At 49.5% G+C, this 10,388-nt stretch overlaps 1 pseudogene; it reads right to left on the bottom strand.

Annotated features, from left to right (window-relative positions):
• Positions 1-308: 308 nt before the first annotated feature.
• Positions 309-7,769, bottom strand: LOC119241390 (intelectin-2-like; annotated as a pseudogene).
• Positions 7,770-10,388: the final 2,619 nt, after the last annotated feature.

Genomic DNA, 10,388 nt, shown 5'->3' with positions numbered 1-10,388 from the left:
CCTCCCGCGCTTCTGACTGTACCCAGTGCTTGTATAAATAAAAAAAAAAAAATTAATTAAAAATTAAAAAAAAAAAATAATAATCATCCTTGTTTTTTAAGATCTTTCTATAGAGGGCTTGGATTAGCAGCATGACAGCAAGAATGAAAACGAAATCTTCCCCCTTCCAACCTAATTGTGGGGTCCTCTTCAAAAAAAGTATACTTGTGTTTGGGATACCTGGGGCTTAAAATTCCTAACTCAGAAATTCGGAGGTGAATTCACCAGAAATTTTTAAATATCCCTAAAGGTCCCATACTCTCTGAAAAAAATAATTGAAAGAAATCCAGAATCACAAACTGATGTAATTTATTCTCATCTACTCTTGAGGGGCATACAGTTTACCCGTCTCTGAGCATCTGGGAGCTGAGTTGGGTCTCAAAGCACAGAGATCTCACCGATAGAACAGGAGCACGGCTGCCTCAGTTATCTCCCGGCTGCTGCTGTAACCAATATGAGTACCATATCCAGAAAAATCAAAGCTGGAGAAATCCCCACACTCGAGGGGATTGGCCTCTGGGAAGAACCCTCCTCCACCAATGCAGTGCTAGGGAGCAAGAGAGGACACATAGTGAGAGATTTGCAGTCCACACTGGTGAACTGAGGTCTTTAAAAAAAAAAAAAGATTTATTTATCCATGCATACAAGAACTGGGGTACAGGCCAGAGGTGTGGAGGGTGAGAGAATTCACCAGAGACAGAGCGGGGAGCAAAACAGGCAGACTGATTAAATACTCTGCTGAGGGGAGCAGCGGGCGAGACAAGAGAGGTCTGCTGCACCATGTGGGTTTCTCCCTGCCCAGCTGGGGATCAAACTCGTGCCGCAGAGGTTGCAATAGCTTCATAGCACTGTGCTTGACCCCTTGCGCCACCAGGGAGGCCCAAACTGATGTCATTATGGCCAAAACCTTAGACTCTTTGGGCCTCACTGTACTTGATTTTGACCACCATCCAGTGAAACCCTCTCACCTTCCTGACTGCCCTTCTACCTTCCATAACATTCCCTCTCAAGCCTGCCTCACCCCTCTCCCTTGGCTAATCCCCTAAATGTTTCCTGATACCTCAGTGTACACCTCCTTCCTTTCATGGCTTCACTTCTCCTTGACTTTAGCAAATATAAAGATGCTCCTGTATTATGCATCACTCCTGAACCTGAGGCCAGTCAGATGTGCTTCCTGGTTGAGACCCACATCCAACTGCACCAGATGCCTCCACCTAGGTACCTCCCAGCTCTCATCTCCACAGAGTCAAACATAAGGCATCGCCTCTCCTGCTACCTCTGAACCTGTTCCTCATCCTGTCTCCTGTCTTAATTGATAGCATCCAGTCAGCAAAACAAAACCTAAATTGTTTGTAGCCTCCATGCCTCTCCATCCCCCATAGTCATCTGGTGCCAAGAATTGTTCATCCATCGCCTACAGGTCTGGATCCAGGCTCACTGACCCTTGCCAAGGATGGCAGGGAACTTGGGTTGAACTCCTTCACAGCTTGCCCCACAGTCACAGATAACTCACTGCCCTTCAACGTACCATGCTCTCTCAAACATACCATGTTCTCTTAAACACCACTGATGGGGAACTCATCAGTCATTCACACTAAAAATGTGTGATCCAGTCCCAGCTCTGTGCTGATCTCTATGCATCTGTTGAGACTCAACACAAATGTGCCTCCTTAAACAATCACCTCTGAGTCACTAGCAGAATGAGAAGCTCCAATACTGTATTCCAGAGCCCTAAGCTACTGTTACAGTTGCAGTTATATATTTGCATCTCATCTACTCAGTCTGCAAAGCTAGAGTGACTGTCATCTTTACATCTCGAAGCTGCAAGTTGAGGAGCTCTGTGATGCAGGTTTAAGGAAAAATCTGTAAATGAAGGTGAATATGAAAATATGTGCATAGAACAGAGAGGAGCACAGCAGTCAGTACAGGGCACAGCTGTCAGGTAACACACACACACACACACACACACACACACACACAGGCAGCTACCGTCCACAAAACTCACATGTTCCGTGTTGCAGCCGGTAACTTTCATTCCAGGACACAGGGCATTGGCTGCTCTCTCATTATTAAACACCCTGAACTGGACGAATCCAGCAACAAATTCCTCTGAAAGAGAAAAGGAAAAGTGGATCAAGTGTTCAAAGGGGAGCCAGAACCAACTTTCTGTGCCCAGCAGGGATTCCCTGACCAGCAGTTCCGGCTGCAGCCAGCACTACAGCATAGGGATGGGCCAGCACCTCTGGGGTTTGTGGCTGGTGCTCCTGGCCCTCACCTGGACTGGGAGGGCATCTCTTTCCCACTGGGGCAAGAAGCCAAGGCTGGGCACACAGAGGACACTTGTCTGCCAAGGCTTACAGGGGAACCAAAAAGACCCACAAAGGTCCAAAAGGGGGCGCAATTATCCATGTCCATCTGCTGCTATTACACATCTCTCACCTGATGGCCAGGTGTCTGTTATCGTGTCTATACTAGCTGTTGTCATGGAAATATTAATGTAAAGAGTGATGCCATTATATTCCCAAAAAGTTTCACTTCTGTAGCTTTATTGCCGAAAAGATATCTTCAAAATATAATAGCTGTCCTTCATTTAAAAAAGTGAATTTTCTCTCCACATTGCCATGTTCCTCCTGTGATCATTAACCTACACATTGTCTTAACCATTGTAAGAAGCTATACAGCATGGCAAGGATCTAAGGCTTATTCTCTAGCAAGTGGAAATAATAGTCATCCAAACTCAAAGATGTCTCATGATTCATGGACAAGTTTATAGAAGAGAGATTTGGACATTGGAAGTGTTCATAAATGGCAGCAATTTTTAATTGCCATTATTTCCCACATTTCCCAGGCCTGCAGGGAGGATTCATGACCAGTCCTAGGGAGCAAACACTTACTCTGACCAAGCGGTGAGTAATAAGATGCGGCTTTCTTTTCATCCCCATAGTCATAGACCACTGGGACAGCCGGGCCGTTGTCACTGGAACAACTCCCTATTCCATACTTCACTGGGTATCTCTGCAGGGACAGACAGAGGCTGTGTAAGGACCATGGGATGCTACCATAGTACAGAGATTGGGGAGGTGGGTAATCCCTTCACAATCACATTTGCAAATCAGTCTTAATTCTGGTGATCCCTGGAGACTGCTCCTGCCACTCTCAAAATGTTAAAAATAGATCTACTGTATGGGCCTCCTGGTGCCACAGGAGTTTAACTCTTAGTGTTATCAAACCAGTCGCTGCAGCATGAGTTCAATCCCCAGCCAGGAAGCTAACCCACATGGCACAGCAGACCCTGCTGACCTCACCGGCTGCTCCCCTCAGCAGTGTATTTAGTAAATCTGCCTGTTCAGCTCCCTACTCTGTCTCTAGTGAATCATCTCACAATATGGGCCTCCCCGGTGGCGCAGCGGTTGAGCGCTGGGTTGCGAAGCTGCCCGCAGCCTCTGCAGCGCCGATCCGATCCCCGGCGGCTCCCCGGCCACCGGAGGAGGGTCCCACATGGCGCGCAGACCTCTCCTGCCGCCCGCTGCTCCCCTCAGCAGTGGACTTCGGTCCTTCTGCCTGCTCTGCCCCCCACCCCCCGCTCTGGCTCTGGTGAATTCTCTCACCCTCCCGCACTTCTGACTGTACCCAGTGCATGTATAAATACATAAATAAATCTTTAAAAAAAAAAAAAAAGAACGCAACAATATTAATTCAAAGGGATATAAGCACTTCTTTGTTCATTGCAGCACTGTTTACAACACCCAAATCACAGAAACAGCGTCAGTGCCCACCACAGGTGAGTAGATAAAGAAATTATTGGATATTTAGACAGCTGCATATTACTCAATCATAACAAAGGATGATCTCTGGTTATCTGCAACAACATGAGTGGCACTGAAGGGAATTATGCTAAGCTAAATAAATCAGAAGGAAAAGACAAAAACCAGATGATTTCACTCATTTCAAAAAAGATATGAAACAAAGGAACAGACAAACTAAACCAAAACAAAATCTAGAAATCGGACTAAAATTGATAGCCAAGTGGGCAGGTGGCCCTGTGGAGTATGATGGGTCCTTTGGTGATATGAAATGGTCGGTCTTGTAGGAATGATAATACCAAATCACCAGATAGATCTAGTAGAGTAACATGCATCCCCACCTGTTCATGGACAGTGTTGTAAACCAATGTTACTTCAATAAAGTATAACACAATTTAAAAAGGAAAATCTAGTCATTCTTCTCCCCCATGGTTGTGTCTCCCCCACACCTATAGCTGGTGTCCTTTTCTCCGTTGCCCGTTACTGACCCCCCACTCTCCTTTGGATGTCTTCCACTGCCCAGCTCAGATCCTGAGGAGGAAGCTCAGGAGGTCGCCATGAGCCAGAGGGAGGAAACAACAGCCCAGGATAGCCCCGAGGGACAGAGACCAGAGCCCACTCTCTCCTCCTCACACAACCACTGGCTCTCGTTCCCGGAAGAAAATGCCCCGAGGTAGACCCCATGTACCTGGTACAGGCCAAACAGATTATGTCCCAGGTTCTGGAAGAAGCCAGTGTTGGTGCGATATCTCAGCAAGGCACTGTTCCTCCAGCTCTCAAGGGGGGACTTGTTGGGCACGTGCCAGATGCCAGGTCATGAGCCTGGATGTCGTAGTAGCCAGGGTTCTGCAGAGGGACAGACACGGAGCCTGAAAAGCCAGGATTCCCACAAGCAAACACCAAACACGGAGCTCAGTGGAGCTAGAACAGCCCTGGTCAGGAGGTCAGATAGCAATAATACTCACACACCCACTCACGCACGCAAGACCCCCAACACCCGGGTCCTCACAGCCTCTTTGGAGGATTCTGTCTCGCAAGACCCTGGAGGTATGTCTTCTCTCCAGCCCAATCCTACACCCCATTTCTATCCCTCTTGCTTAAGCGGTCAGTTCCTCTCACACTCCACGCCTCTCTCTTACCAGGGGGGCTGTGGGAGGCACCAACCTTGTAGTCATCACTGGTGGCGCCCTCTGCTGACCCAAAGGTGTTGTAATTGGCCCAGTTGCCATCGCCCTCTGGGTAGTCCAACCTGCTGCCCTGCTGACTGGACCAGCGATCACCCACGGTGCACTTGCCACCCATGTGGTTCTCGTGCACACTGGCCACCAGGGTCCAGCCGCCCCCATCAGTAGTCATGTCTCAGAAGGTCTGGTAGACGACCCCTTTCTCGGTGCTGAGGAAATACAGGCCATCTGCAGGGGGAGGTAGTCCAGAGTCCCTGTCTGAGAGCCGTGACCTTCCAGCCCCATGACCAGAAAGACATGGGAGGCCCAGTAGATGCTGAGGCCCCTCACCTGGCCATGTTTGAGTAGGAATCACCAGGGTTCACCTGGGAGCAGAGGCGAGCGCCCTGGTTCCAGGCTATTCTCTCAAGAGTTTGGAGAGCAAACAGTCTCAGAGGCAGAGATGCTGTGTCCCCCGGGCTGGTGCCTCACCAAGGCCACTACTCTGAGGGTCTAAGGAACTCAGAGACCTGCGCCTCCAGAAGGACAAGTCTACCATGATGATGGCACAGAAAGATCTCAATTTCCCACTCATGCAGGAGCTGAGCTGAGCAGATAGTGGGGCCAGTGTCACTTGCTGATGTCCATGTGGGTCTGTGATTAAAATGGTCCTCAAGGAGAGAATCCAGTGGGTTTATTACTCACCTCCTGCTTCAGGGCAGCTTTCTTTGATGTCCTTGCAGCTCCTAGGCAAGGAGGAGAAGGGAGAGGCACAGGTATTGATTTCTGGGATCTCGTCGGGACACTTGGCAGGACATCTGGCAGTTGCTAAAGGAATGAGAAGAATTCTCATAAACCTGGTGGGACGGCTCCCTGGTGGTGCAAGGGATTAAGTCACAGCACTATGAAGCTTTCCGCGGCCACTGCAGTCCAAGTTCAATATTCAGACAGGGAGATACCCACATGGCGCAGCAGACCTCTCCTGTCTTGCCGCTGATCCCCTCAGCAGTGCATTTCACTCAGTCTCCCTGTCTGTTCCCCACTCTGTCTCTGGTGAATAACCCTCCACACCTCTGGCCTGTACCCCAGTTCTTGTATGCATAAATAAATAAATCTTTAAAATAATAAAATGACATACAACAACATGGATGGAACTGGAGGGGATCGTGAAGGAGAAACATCAAAATCACAGGGTTTCACGTCTATGTGGAATATAGAGAAACAAAATGGAATATCAGACAGAACCAAAACAATAACCAGTCTGAGAAATCTGTTGCTAAAATTAAGGCCACCAGGGAGGGTTGGGGAGCAGGGAGAGCAATGAGTGGTGGAAGCCCAGTGGACTATGGAAGTAGACGGTGGGCACCTTGGTGGAGGGCGAGGGGGGCCACATGCATCCGGAGAGCATTTCCTATACCTCTGACTGCACACAGAGCTATAAAACAGTATTACCTCAATAAAATAAAAACTCTGATATGTCTGGTGTCTTGGTCCCATTCTCGCTGCTGTCAGATCCACCCCTCCCTGCATTATCTGTCCCTCAGTTTGCTTTGAGGCCCCTGAATCTGAATCCTCCCTGCTAGAGGATCTGGCCCTGCCTAGTACAGGCTACACTGACTCTTCCACTCCGCTAATGACAGCCCCATTATTGAAAGGAGGATGTTTCTGGACACAGCAGCTTCCTGTGGTTGTCAGACGCCAAGGACATGGGAGCAGTAGTTACTGGCATGACAGGGTCCTGCTGTCCTTCTCCTGGGTGTCTCTCAACCACTCCGGGGCATGCAATGGACCCCAGAACCCCCTTAGCCTACTCCCTGACTGCCTCAGGCCGACACCAGGAGAGCCAGCATCAGCACCCAGGCCTCCCTACCCAGCTCAGTATGGCTTCTGTGCATCCCCTGACTTCCTCTGCCCAGGACTTAGATGCCCAGTGCCTCTACTGACCCCTTGTCCCACCCCCTTGCCTTCAGCTCACACAAGTATACTGTTGCCCCAGAAACTCACCTGCGCTCCAGATGGCCACTGAGAGGAACAGCAGGAAGCAGGTTCTGGCCATTGTCCTCTAAGGAGAAATAAGATGCACAAGGTCACTGCATGGACTTTTCTCTCCTGCCATCCTTATCCCCGACCTTTCTGAGGCAGGAAATCTCAAAGGAAAGTGATGGGCCTCTGGAAGTTCTGGAACCTCCTGGAATAACCCACCCTGGTTCAACCCAACAAATACCAGGGTCTAGGGTCCTTCTCTGACTCTCCTATCCCTAAAACCACACCAGACCTGAGCTGGCATCTTTGCTCCCTGCCAAATACATAGGCATTGTGTGTGCAGACTCAGAAAGTCCTCCTCAGGCATCCCTGTGGCGCAGGGGGTTAAGATGCAGCACTATGAAGCTACCCACAGCCACTGCAGCACGAGTTCAATCCACAGCTAGGGAGATACACACAGGCGCAGCAGACCTCTGCTGTCTCGCCCACTGGCCCCCTCAGCTGTGTATTTCACTCAGTCTGCCTGTTCTGTTCCCCTCTCTGTCTCTGATGAATTCTCATAGCCCCCACACCTCTGACCTGTATCCCAGTTCCTGCATGCTTACATAAATAAAACTTTTTTTAAAAGTCCTTTTCACCAGACCAGAATGCTCCCTTCTTCTGTCCCCACAGATGCTTGGAGCTGAGGGTTCTCTGTCAGGTGCAGACTCAGCGCCGCTGCCTCTGCAGAGGGTGCTGAAGAAGGTGAAGTGCTGAGACTTTATAAGGAGAACCACTCAGCAGGCCCTGCCCAGCCCTGCCCTCTTCTGACCCTGCCTCCCTCTGATGTCCCTCCCTCTGAAGAGTGCTGGGTCCCTGGGAAGGAGAAGGCATGTGTGTCTGGCTGGAGGATGGGGCCATGTGCCCGGTCATGCAGGTGACTCTGACATGGGGAGGGGACCCTGCTTTGGCACAGCAAGCACAGAGCTTCATTGTGGGACGAGATAGCAGAGGTGGGACCCTATAGCCCTTGCCTGCCGCCTCCTCCCCTTCCCTATCAGCTGCTCCAGAGCCTCAGACACACCTCTGTCCAGACCTCATCTTCTGTGTCTCCTTAACCTTCTCCCTGAGGCCACCCTCACACCCAGCCCCCCAGCTGTGCCTCCTCTGGGTACTACTGTGCACCCGTCCACACTCATCAGTGCATGCATCTCATTGCTCTTTCATTCTCTTAATGAATTTTGTGTATAAATACTTCAAAATTTTCAAAACACAGCAAAATGAGCAGTCCAAAACAAGCATATTCCCTTTACCTAGATTCATCTTTTGCGAATATTTCACTGCATTCAAATTATCATTGGTATACTCTCCTACACAGATATGCTCACGTTTTCACTTCTGAAAGATTTGGAAGTAAATGAAGTAGAGCATGGCCCTTTACCCGTAGGTGAGTGTGGCTTCAGATAATAGAGCCAGGCTCACATAAACCCACCGCACGGATGACAGGGGCTGGGAGAGCGGGGGAGATCGGGTGAAACACTAAGCTGGTATAGTAGGAAATCTGCACTCATGTACAGTTTATGGCCTGTCTGCTCTGAGTTAATTTTCCAGCCCAAGGACACATCTGGAGGAGTGTGGGGAGCCGGTGTTATCTGAAGAGCAGCCTCTGCACAGTGGGACAAGACTGAGGCCTGGTCCAGGAGGGCGATAAGGGAGCTGCACATCATGGGCTCCTGGCAGCAGTGAAGGCCCCCTGACTGCTGATCTCTCTTTGTTCAACTCACTATAAAAACAGAGCTGGTGGGGTCTGCCTGGTGCTGCAAAGGATTAAGACGCGGCACTGTGAAGGTACCTGCAGCCACTGCAGCATGAGTTCAATCCCGGCCACGGAGGTACCCGCATGGCACAGCAGACCTCTCCTGACTTGCCCGCTGCTCCCCTCAGCAGTGTATTTCAGTAGATCTGCCTGTTCTGCTCCCCACTCTGTTTCTGGTGAATCCTCTCACCCACGCCCCTCTGGCCTGTACTCCAGTTCTTGTATGCATAAATAAATAAATCTTTCAAAAAAAATAAAAGACAGCTGGAAACGAAATGTTAAGGTGGTTTCTTTACGATGATAACCACCGCCATCTTCCAGACTGCCGGCTGTCTGATTAAAGATTCAATTCCTGTCTCTACTTTATTGGCATTTGGCAGTGACATGTGGCCCGAACTCGGGTCTTCTGGTTACACAAGTACCAACTTCATATCACTGATGTCCTGATTGTAACTGGTCCTTCGAGGGAACACCAGCCATGAGGTCACACAGGGGGTCAAACGAATGCCACACAGGTATGGCATTGATGCCTCTGATACTTCTCTTTTTTTTTTGTAATTTAAGGACACTTCTCTTGTATCATCTCCTCACTTTGTTAGATTTTCTGTCCTCTTGAAAGACCTTAATCCCCAGGGGGTGGCAGGCATGCTAACAAAAAAGATTCCTACATTCTACAAATGCCCAGCCCGCCTGGCTTGTTTCTGTGCTGTCCACTGCTGAGGCTCCTGTGACCCCTGACCCTGCCACTCGGCATCCCTGCACCTCAGGTGCTGGGCCAGCTCTTGCTCCAGATGCTGCTGCCCGGGGTGCTGCTTCCTTTCCCTCCAGGCCTCCTGTCGGCAGGTGCGGGGGCATCCACCATGTTGGGTGGAGGAAAGAAACCTCTTTTCAGTTCCCATGATAGGAATTTCAGACAGAAAAGTAATACCTGCTCTAGCTGAAACAAAGGGAAAGCATTTATTTGGGGCCTTAAGGATTTTGGCCTGGAAGGCTCATTCAAGTTGCCCCTGAATCCTGTTCCTGGTTCATGGGGGGATGGTAGGTTCATGAAGGCAAAAACAGCAAAGTTTCGAGAATTGCTTTCCAGAAATAACAGTAGGTAGTGGCACATGAAACCTACATCTGACTGCTACACAATTGGGTATTAGACAAGTTTCCAAAAAGAAAAGCCTGTTGTCAGCACCTGTGGATGTTTGTCAAGGATGTTTTTAGTTTTTCTGAGTAAACATACTTTCAAAAGATTCTTTTTTTTCTTCTTTGGGTGGGTAAAAATCACATCCAAGGGTCCTTCACTCCCTTTTAAAAATTCTTGTACAGAGTGACTCCATTTTGGGCCTCCCCTGGTGGCACACATTTGAGCGCAGCGCAGTGAAGCTGTCCACAGCCTCTGCAGCGCCGGTTCGATTGCAGCCAGCCAGTGCGGGTCCGACATGGCTCAGCACACTGTCCTGTCACGACTTCTGCTCCCCTCAGCAGTGTATTTTGTCAGTCTGCCTGTTCTGCTCCCTGTGCTGTCTCTGGTGAATCCTCTCACCCTCCCACGCATCTGACCTGTACCTAGGTTCTTGTATAAATAATAAATAAATAAATAAATGCCATAAAAAT

This window comes from Talpa occidentalis, unplaced genomic scaffold (genome assembly GCF_014898055.3).
Source record: "Talpa occidentalis isolate TD23 unplaced genomic scaffold, MPIMG_talOcc4v2.1 talOcc4.12, whole genome shotgun sequence".
NCBI classification, from domain to species: domain Eukaryota; kingdom Metazoa; phylum Chordata; class Mammalia; order Eulipotyphla; family Talpidae; genus Talpa; species Talpa occidentalis.
The sequence above is the reverse complement of the archived record's forward strand: the minus strand, read 5'-3'. Positions and strand labels throughout refer to the sequence as shown.